This window comes from Natator depressus, chromosome 13 (assembly GCF_965152275.1).
Source record: "Natator depressus isolate rNatDep1 chromosome 13, rNatDep2.hap1, whole genome shotgun sequence".
NCBI classification, from domain to species: Eukaryota; Metazoa; Chordata; order Testudines; family Cheloniidae; genus Natator; species Natator depressus.
The window spans coordinates 32715848-32726656 of NC_134246.1; the positions used below are offsets into that span (position 1 = coordinate 32715848).

At 46.2% G+C, this 10809-nt stretch overlaps 1 pseudogene; it reads left to right on the forward strand.

Moving 5' to 3' along the window:
- The first annotated feature begins 5067 nt into the window (after positions 1-5067).
- Positions 5068-10119, forward strand: LOC141997689 (olfactory receptor 11H6-like; annotated as a pseudogene).
- Positions 10120-10809: the final 690 nt, after the last annotated feature.

Here is a 10809-nt window from a genome sequence, read left to right on the forward strand (position 1 = left end):
ATTTCACCACCTCCCTAGGTAACCCATTCCAGTGCTTCACCACCCTCCTAATGAAATAGTGTTTCCCAATATCCAGCCTAGACCTCCCTCCTTCAACTTGAGCCCATTGCTCCTTGTTCTGTCATCTGCCACCAGTGAGAACAGCCTGGCTCCATCCTCTTTGGAACACCTCTTCAGGTAGTTGAAGGCTCCTACCAAATCCCCCCTCACTCTTCTCTTCTGCAGACTAAATAAGCCCAGTTCTCTCAGCCTCTCCTCATAAGTCATGTGCCCCAGCCCCCTAATAATTTTTGTTGCCCTCCAGCTTCATGCTTCAGGGTTACAGCTAGTCACCTGCAGGGGTCGGGAAGGGATTCCCCCCACCAAAAAAAATTTCTATTGACATTTTCTTCCTCCAAAGCATCAGGAATGGCCACGGCTGGAGATGGGACATCAGACAGAGTAGGCCAGGGCTAGAGATGGGACATTGGATGGGGTAGGCCAGGGCTCGGAGGCAGCATTCTCTGTCTCGAGTGCTTGGCTGGCTGGTTCTTGCTCACATGCTTAGGGTCTAACTGGTCGCCATATGTGTGGTGGGAAGGAATTCCCCTTTGGTCAGACTGGCAGTGACCGTGGGTTTTTCCATCTTCCTCTGCAGCTTGTGCGTGCAGGTCAGTTGCCATGGGGGGAGGGATAGCTCAGTGGTTTGAGCATTGGCCTGCTAAACCCAGGGTTGTGAGTTCAATCCTTGAGGGGGCCATTTAGGGATCTGGGGCAAAAATTGGGGATTGGTCCTGCTTTGAGCAGGGGGTTGGACTAGATGGCCTCCTGAGGACCCTTCCAACCTTGATATTCTATGATTCTATGACTAGCTGGGTGTATCTCCTTTAATCATTTCCCTGCCATTGCGGGGGCCTTAAAGAATGGTGCACATCAATCCCTACTATTCTTTGCCTGTGGCACATCACAGTTTAGCCTTCCAAGCACTGTCCTACTTTGGTCTAATTTCAGCTGCTGGGTGGTGTCAGTGGCCTGTGATCTACAGGTCAGACGAGATGATCTGGTGATCCTCTCTGGCCTTAAACTCTAACCCAGGAGTCCAGACTCCCACACCCTGCTCTAAGCCACTGGATCCCACTTTCCCACTTCTCTCCCAGAGCAATATATAGATCCCAGGAGTGCTGACAACCCATCCCTCCCCACTCTAAGCTACTGGACCCCACTGCCCTCTGAGATCTGGTAACAGAACCCCAGAGTCCTGGTTTCCAGTACAGCCTTCTGACCACTGACCTCACACCCTCTGCCTGTGATGTGTCAACTCTTGGCATTAACAGAGGCTGTCCTTCTCTGATGGTTGTCTAACTTTCATGGGACTTAGAGCCACTTAATAAATCATACAGTTCAGACTGCAAATCCCCTGGCGGAATTAGCTTGTTTTGATGTCTGAATATTTCTCGCTCTGGGTATTGATGATTTGGGCTGCTGGCAAAGCCAATTAAAGAGTTTGATACTGCTTCCTGCTTGAAAAGTTGGAGCCAGGCAATTCAAAGCAAAAGTTATCTCATCTCGTCAGAGAGCTCAGCACAGATCCCAGTGCTAAGCGAGGGGTGGGAGCTGTGGGTCAGGATTTTTGACAGGCCATGTGTGCAAAAAATTTCTTCTGTGCAAATTTTTGAAGCACAGTTCAAATTTGTGCGCCATGAGGCAAATAAGCGCAAACGAGTAAAATGCTTATACATTTAAAAAGTTTTAATTTGCAATTTGTAATAATAATAGTTTTACACCATGTTATTTTATAAATGTCATTTTTAAATACTTAGAAAAAGGAAATTTAACCATTCTTCATGAAGCACAAGTTAGTTTTAAGCATTACGCTTTATGATCTTTTTAATAGACAATCACGAGCATATATCAGGCACATATTAATCATGATCATTATCAGTCCATAGGCTTCTGCTCATTGGTGTCCACTTTCACCTTTCATTCTATACACATGTCCAAAAAGATTTTGATAAACATATAATAAAGACAATTTAATAAGTATGCCATTATGTCAATTTATATGGGTTTTCAGATAGAGACATCATAAGTAAAAAAAGAAAAACAAGAGTTTGGGTTTTAAATTTAAAATTTTCCTAAAAAAATATCAATAAATAATTATCAGCCAAGAATAAGATATGCAATTACAAATGCATTTTAATTTCCTTATTGGTTGAAATGTCCAAGACTGCTAAACTAACCTTACTGTTTTTCCCTGCAATCTTTTTTCATTTGCCCATTCAATATAAACTCTGTCCAGATCTATCAGTCCTCCATCCAGCTGGTAACTCTTAATACACATCAGCATGTCCAAATGATCTACTTGTAAATGATTCCGTAGTTTGTTTTTTAGAGTGTTCATTAAGCTATAGCCATGCTCACAGTCTGCACTTGATGCTAGGAATGTTCCTCCAATATCCATCAACTTTGCAAGATCCTGAAACTATTCGTTCTGGTGAGCAAACGTCACCATATCTGGGAAATTTAAAACCAATTGGCTTTTGATTCTTTTGGCTACTGCAAACTTGAAGTCATTGTACCGACTGACTATAACAATCTCTTCAGGAACAAAGTCTTTGTATTTTGAATATAGGGATTTGACAGATGACTCTTTAAGAAATCCAACTTCCATACATCGTTCCACATTCTTCCGGTTGAAAATTCTCCCAAAGCTCTGGCATCTCAATAATATGCACAAACCACTTCTTTGTCCTCATCATATGTGAATATTTCACAAAGTTTAAGAAGCATTACACTATGTGACTTCGGTATAACCGTCTCTATAGTTTCATCCAGCCATCCAGATTTAAATGAAGTTGTTGTTCTCTTACACATTAGACCTCTAGACAGTGACATTTTGGAATTGATTTTTACCAGACTGGTTTATTTAAAATTAAAACTTTTATTATATGACTATCATTTCAATGCGCTTAAGAGCATGACGCAGCAAAAGGGCAAACGGGAGATCATTCAGATCAGGATACCAGAAGTTTGTGCATAGCTCCGATCATGTCCATGCATCTGGGGTAAAAAAAGCAGGAAAGTGGAGATGTGTGGGTCCCGACCGTCCTGACATGATCAACATTACATGTTCGAAATGCTGGCGGGGAGGGGTACGATTCATTGCCCTCCTTTCCCTTCCCCCCTTGCCAGCTAGTAGAATCTGGCTGTGTTGATAGATGGCAGGAGAACAATGTCAAAAGTCGCCTGTAAATGGTATTTTGGCCTGGCTCCGATTTCTGTGCTCAGTGTTTCGCTGTTTGTGCGGGGTTTAAGATCTGTGTGCAAGTGCGCACACACGCTCAGCTTAGAGGGAATGGTGATCAGGACTGAGGGGCACGGGCAGAGAGGGGAGCTGAGTCTTCAGGATCTGTTCAGCTCTTGGTCTCTGGCAATGAGCAGAGCTACTGAGGCTCAGATTCACATGGATCCCTGCTCGGCTGGGAACCAACCCACTCATAACACATAGGACCCACTGCACAGAGCAGGCAGGTGTCACTACTGCCCTGCAGTGATAGGGAAGAGGTCCAGATGGAGGGGGCCTTGATGGGCTTGGTAAGGGTCTCCTAGTCCTACTGAGATTTATTCCCACCCAGGATCAGCCTGTGGAGTTGGTTTATTGGGGTCCAGGGGGCAGAGCCTGGGTCTAGCTGAGTCCAAGGGGAGGTGGGACCATCTTAAGCAGAAAGAGCATGGGAAAAGGGGCATCTCTGTTCCTCTCCATAGTGGGGATCGCTCCATTCTAAGGTACCACATCTATGCCTTGCACCCCAGCCACACCAGTCCCTCTCTCTAGGGTGAACAGCCCTGTTCTGACCTCCCCATATATGCCTTCCACCCCAGGTGGCTCTCCACAGGGGGAATTGCCACGTTCTGAGTTCCCACAGCTATATCCCCCAGCACGGCTACACAAACCACAGCCTTCACCCCCACTCCATCCATTACCCCCAAGCCACACCTCTCACTGCACTCATCTCACCCCCCCAGCCATGTCCCTGTCCCCCACTCCAGCCAGCCCCCCACTCCCCACTCCATACAGCCCTCCCCCCAGCCACCCATCACCCCCCCACTCAATCCATCACCCCAGAGCCACACCTCTCACCACACTCCAGCCCCCGCCTCCCCAGCCAGGCCCCTCAGCCCCAGTTCATCCAGCCCCACCCACCAAGGCCCCTGAACCCCACTCTGTCCAGCCACCACAACCAGACTCCTCACCCCCACCCCAGCCAGGCCCCTCACCTCCACTCTTTCCAGAACCTCCCTCCACTGCAAGGCCCCTGAACTTCACTTTGCCCAGCCCCCACAACAAGCCATCCCACCTCTACACCATTCACCCCCAGAGTCAGGTCCCTCACCCCTACTCCCTCCATCCCCACAGCCTGGCTCATCATCCCAGCTCATCATCCCAATGTCATCCAGCCCCCAAGCCTGGACTGTTACCCCCACTCCATTCAGCTCCCCCCACCCCCACCAGGCCCCTCTCCACCACTCCAGCCACCCCTAGGAGATTACCCTGTTTATTTTTTTGCAAAAAACTGGAAAAGCCTGATTTTAAGGGGCAAGTTTTTCCAGTTTTCACTCTCATCCATTGGGCTCTGGCCAGAGTGGGGGCTAGAGGCCAGCCATAGTAGGGACAGGGCCCAGCTGGGTGAACAGTTTGGCCTAGGGAAGCAGGGATGTGTGAGACCTTCTAGTTAATTAAGAAAAATGTTTAATAAGGTGCTGGCTGAGTATAGGGCCCACTCAATGGGGATCCCATAATGGATTATGCTTTTGCCTTGGTTTGACAAAGGAGAAACACATCATCGCCCCCACAGCACGAGGTCTGCACTTGGCCTGTATTCATAAAACATCTTTGCCATTTGACTCAATGTACACAGCACAGGTGAGATGCAGCCAGCTCTGGGGTGGGCAGCTGGGTGACAGCCGCAGAGTGACATGGCATGAAGATGTTTTGCCTGATGCTGAGATGCAGCCAGCTCTGGGGCAAGGTAGCTTGGTAACAGCCACGCAGCGACACTGCATGGAGATGTTTTGCCTGGTGCTGAGATGCAGCCAACTCTGGGGAAGGATGGCAGGGGAGCAGCCACAAAAGGGCGCCGCAAGCGGATGGCTCGCTTGGTGCTGAAGGGCACGGTATGTCCCTGATGCTGTCTGAGGGAGGGAATGACCCCTGATCTGTGTGTGGAGACAGCGAGAGAACCCAGCACCTGGGAGAAGACAGAGCACAGCCTTAGTAATGCCAGCCCCGGCCGGGATTCAACATGTAACCGAGGGGCTGGTGCTGGGTCTTTCAATGTGGCCTCATCCTGACACCCCCAAGGCCTGTTTGTGGGGACTGGGGGCTGTGTGTATGTGTGTGGGGAAATCTGTGTGTGTGTGTGTGTGTGTGTGTGAAGCTGGGTGGGCTCTCTCTGGCACTCCCCTGGGGGTCCACAGATCTTTCAGGGATCAAATCCAGATCTGGCTGCTCCTAAACACTCCAGAGACCAAGTCCCAGGGACCCAGCAGTTGAGAGAGCGGATATCACACCGCTCTCACCCTGCATCCTTCAAAAAAGAGGCAGGGAGAGAGGAGGATGAGTTATCACTGACAGGTGGGTTTTCACCAGGGATCCTAGTTTTCCTTGATAAAAACCCCAAATTCTGTGATAAAAAAACATAAAAATCTGTGCTTTTCCATGATTAAAATGGAACACTTAATTTTAGTTTCCCTATCCCCAGTAAAATGTAACCATGCTTATCCAATCTAATAGGGACCGGAGCCAGATTGGATCATCAAAAACTGCAATCATCCGTAGAGCTTCATCCCTGGTTCAGTTAATACACAGAGCTGGATAATGGAGACTCTGGTAAAGAGGATACTAAGAACATAAGAACAATCAGACTGGGTCAGACCAAAGGTCCATCTAGCCCAGGATCTTGTCTTCTGACAGTGGCCAATGCAAGATATTACAGAGGGAATGAAAAGAACAGGTAATCATCAAGTGTTGCCCATTCCCAGCTTCTGGCAAACAGAGGCTAAAGACACCATCCCTGCCCATCCTGGCTAATAGCCATTGATGGGCCTATCTTCCATGAATTTATCTATTTCTTTTTTGAACCCTGTTATAGTCTTGGACTTCTCAACATCCTCTGGCAAAGAATTCCACAGGTTGACCGTGCGTTGTGTGAAGAAATATTTCCGTTTGTTTGTTTTAAATCTCCTGCCTCTTAATTTCATTTGGTGACCCCCTAGTCCTTGTGTTATGAGAAGGAGTAAATACCACTTCCTTATTTACTTTCTGCACATCAGTCATGATTTTATAGACCTCTATCATGTCCCCCCTTAATCGTCTCTTTTCCAAACTGAAAAGTCCCAATCTTATTAATTTCTCCTCATATGAAAGCTGTTCCGTTCCCCCTAATTATTTTTGTTGCCCTTTTCTGTACCTTTTCCAATTCCAATATATTTTTTTTGAGATGAGGCGACCACATCTGCACACAGTATTCAAGATGTGGGCACATCATGGATGTATATAGAGGCAAGATGATATTTTCTGTCTTATTACTTATCAATTTCTTAACGATTCCCAACTTTCTGTTACCTTTTTCGACTGCTGCTGCACATTTCAGAGAATTATCAACAATGACCCCAAGATCTCTTTCTTGAGTGGTAACAGCTAATCTAGACCCCATCATTTTACATGTAGAGTTGGGATTATGTTTTCCACTGTGCATTACTTTGCATTTATCAACATTGAATGTCATCTGCTGTATATGTTTTTATTTTTTTTACAAAATATAAAACCTAAAAATTCTCTGCAAAAATGCAAATTTTGTGTTTTTCCTAATTTTTCTGTGGAAGACAGATTTCTAGGATCCCTAATTTTCACCTACAGCTTCATTCTTGCTTTGATTCTTCTGTGGCTGCTGCATTGTTCCACCACCCACCCTTCCCTGCTCCAAGCACTAAGCACTCCATGCACAAATTCAGGCTGCAAATTAACAGGAGGTTTTGAACCATCAGAGGGGGGATGTTCTGCAGCAGCCCCCCACTAAGAGTTGTTGGGGGAGCAACTTATTTTTTAGAGAGAGTTAGAGAAATCATAGAATATCAGGGCTGGAAGGGACCTCAGGAGGTCATCTAGTCCGACCCCCTGCTCAAAGCAGGACCAATCCCCAATTTTTGCCCCAGATCCCTAAATGGCCCCCTCAAGGATTGAACTCATAACCCTGGGTTTAGCAGGCCAATGCTCAAACCACTGAGCTATCCCTCCCCCCCCCACAATGTTTGAGTGTGATTGTATGATGGGGCTGCTTGTGATGGTGGCGGGGCAGGTCTCAGCAGCCCCGGGGCTCACTTCCAGTTAATGTTCTATGTTCCTAAAGCTCATGCTTCAGGGTTTCAGCCGGCCATTGGCAGGGGGCAGGAAGGAATTTCCACACCTCCACCCCATGTATTCGGAGAGGGTTTTTTTTTTCCCTTTTTAGTTTTTAAGCTGCTTCTTCTGAAGCACCATGCGATGCCCACAGCTGGAGATGGGACACGAGGTGAGGTGGGGGGGCGGGGTGAGCCAGGGCTCTGAGGTGGCACCGAGCATTCCTTGTCTCAGGTGCTTGGCTGGGTGGTCCTTGCTCAGATGCCCAGTGTCTCACTGATATGTGGCCTGGGGAGCCACATCTAGGAACCACAACATAACATTATTAACTTACCATTTTAATAAATTCAGGACAATAGTATAAAATGCACTTATTAATTTAAGATTTTGATCAAATTTAGGCAAAAATAATACATAATTCCTAATTTAGTATGTTAAAATTTGAAAAATAAGAATTTATTATTATTTTAATCATAACAGGAATTCATATCCTATGTAAATATTAATTTAACATGTGAAGTGAATCTAGAAATCAATGCAGTATGGATTTAATATTAATGAGTAACTCTAATATTAATGAGAAAGTATTTCCACTGAATGTAGGAATGAAAACAATATTGAATTCTTAATTTATTATTTTAATCACACAAGTAATGAATATAATATATAGTTATTCATTTATTATTTAAATTGAAGATAGAAATGGTTAGCATATATAGTTACTAATTTATTTTAATTAAATATAGGAATTGATATCTTAGGTAGTGATTTATTTTAATAAAATTATAATATAGTTATTAATTGTATGTTTTAATCAAATCTAGGATTTTTACATTCTGAGTCTCAAAATTAATATGAATTGCAACTCAATCAATCTACCACATTAATCTAATGTGGAAAACATAATGTGTAAATTGTCTGCAGCAGGGACCTTGTTTTACTTCTGTGTTTGTGCAGCAATTAGCAGAATAAAATTGTAGCCTGTGACTGGGGCTCGTAGGGGTTACTTCAATATAAATAAACAATAAAATAATAAATAGTATAATTATCAACCAACTCGATACATTAAAACACATCTACTGATTGTTTGTAGAGTTTAATCATATCACTATATTAATATAGATTTTACTATATTAGATCTAGATTTTCCTTCTGCAGAGCCTTCATGGCCAGTCCATGACTGATGTTGTCCTTGGATCCAAACAAAGGGTAAGGGATTTTTAAAAGTCCTCTTGATTCAATTGTGTGTCACTCATTAATTAGATATGGGGAAAGGTTTGGGGTAAAATTTTCCTAGGTGCTTAAGTCTAATCCCATTTCCAAAAGGGATTTGAGGTCAAAATGTGAAAGGGATTTAAGTGCCTAAAGATGCAGCCCAAGCCCAAGAAATTTCAATTTAGCATCAAAGTGCAGGGAGAAGGGAATGTTAAATCAGCTCCCTGTGCTTCTCTGAGCATCATCTACTGTTTTGACCTGCACAGATGGGGTTTGTGATCCTAGACTGGTCCAGAGAAGCTGATCCAGCTATGGAATGAGGAGCAAGAGTTCATTGGCCAAGAAGAACAGCTGGCTGAATGTCTCATAGAAGGAGCTTTATCCAACCAAAAAGGTTTCAAAAGGCAGAATAAACCCAGTTTAAGCATCAGATCCCAGGTAGTTTGGAATGTGATATGTATGAGAGAGAGAGATTGACTGTGACTTTGTGTGTTTGTGTGTGTGTGTGTGTCTGCTATTCCCTACTACAACTTCTATCCCAGATCTCTGGATAGAACCTTGCTACCCTGTTGATTATTTCCTTTCAGCTCTTGGACCCCTGAAGAATCCAGCCAATGGTACCATCCTGGAGAACAAGTTCACCCTGGTGGGTTTCCCCTCCCTGAGTCAGCAGAGCTGCACTCTCCTCTGTGCCCTTCTCTCCTTGGCCTACGCCGACACGGTGGTAGGGAACCTGTGCATTGTGTGGGCCGTGCTGCGGGACCCCCACCTCCAATGCCTGCCCATGTACATCCTGCTGGGGAACTTCTCCTGGCTGGTGATCTGCTACGCCACATCCACGGATGCTTTCTGACCTGCTGTCCCTTGGCCTCCCCATCTCCTTCCACGGCTGCTTCCTGCAGTTCTACTTCTTCTTCTCTCTGGAAAGCACCGAGTGCTTCTTACTTTTGGTCATGGCCTTAGATAGGTACCTGGCCATCTGCCACCCCTTGCGCTACCGCGTCCTCATGTCCTACCAGCTCTGCTGGGCCATGGTGGCCTCCTGCTGACTCTCTGGTTTCCTGTGGTTCATAGTGCCCATCGTCCTCATCTCCCGGCTCTCCTTCTGTGGACCTGACACCCTGGATCATTTTCTCTGTGACCCAGGCCCATTGCTGGCTGCCTCCTGCACCCCAGCTCCCTGGACTGAACAGATCTGCTCCACCCTGAGATCCGTCATGATCTTCACCACCATCCTCTTCATCCTGGCCTCCTACGGGCTTGTCATCAGGGCTGTGCTGAGGCTGCCCACAGGAGCCAGGTGGCACAAGGCCTTCTCCACCTGCATCTCACACCTGGCCATGGTAGGACTGTTTTATGACTCCATCATGGTCACCTACGTCAACCCGTCAGCCTCCGAGAGCAGCAGGAAGATTGTGACACTTTTCTACACAGTGGGGACCCCGCTGCTCAACCCGCTGATCTACAGCCTGAGAAACAAGGAAGTGAAGGAGGCTCTGAGGAGGACCCTGCTGGGGGAGCAGTAGGGGGATCTGCTCTGGCCCCAGACTGCAGGGACTGGCTGGTCAGAGGGTAGGCACTGGGATATGAGGCCCTTCCTCTCCAGGGGGTGCTGGCTTTAATCCTGCAGGGGAAACACACAGCATTTTACATGATCTGTAGGGGTCACTTGTAATATTAAAAATGACTGTTTGTTGATACAGACAGAACACAATGGGAGCAGAGGGAGGTGTGGTGGTGTATGTGTCCTTGCTGGAGGAAATGAGCCCAGCTCAGTGTGTGTGTGTGTAGGGGATAGGAGAACAAACCGAGTGTGTGTGCAGGGAGGCTGGCTCCCATCTCTGCCCTTTTTGTGCAGGTGTATTTTTGTGCAGCGAGATAAATGTGTTATTGCACTTAAATCACAAAGGGCAACATTCTGCTCTCCTTTTTTCTGCTGGCAATCAGGAGCAACCCTAGTGATGTCCAGACACTGGCATCTGTGTAGCTGTTGCCAAAATGATGGGGACATTAGAATCATAGAATCATAGAATATCAGGGTTGGAAGGGACCCCAGAAGGTCATCTAGTCCAACCCCCTGCTCGAAGCAGGACCAATTCCCAGTTAAATCATCCCAGCCAGGGCTTTGTCAAGCCTGACCTTAAAAACCTCTAAGGAAGGAGATTCTACCACCTCCCTAGGTAACGCATTCCAGTGTTTCACCACCCTCTTAGTGA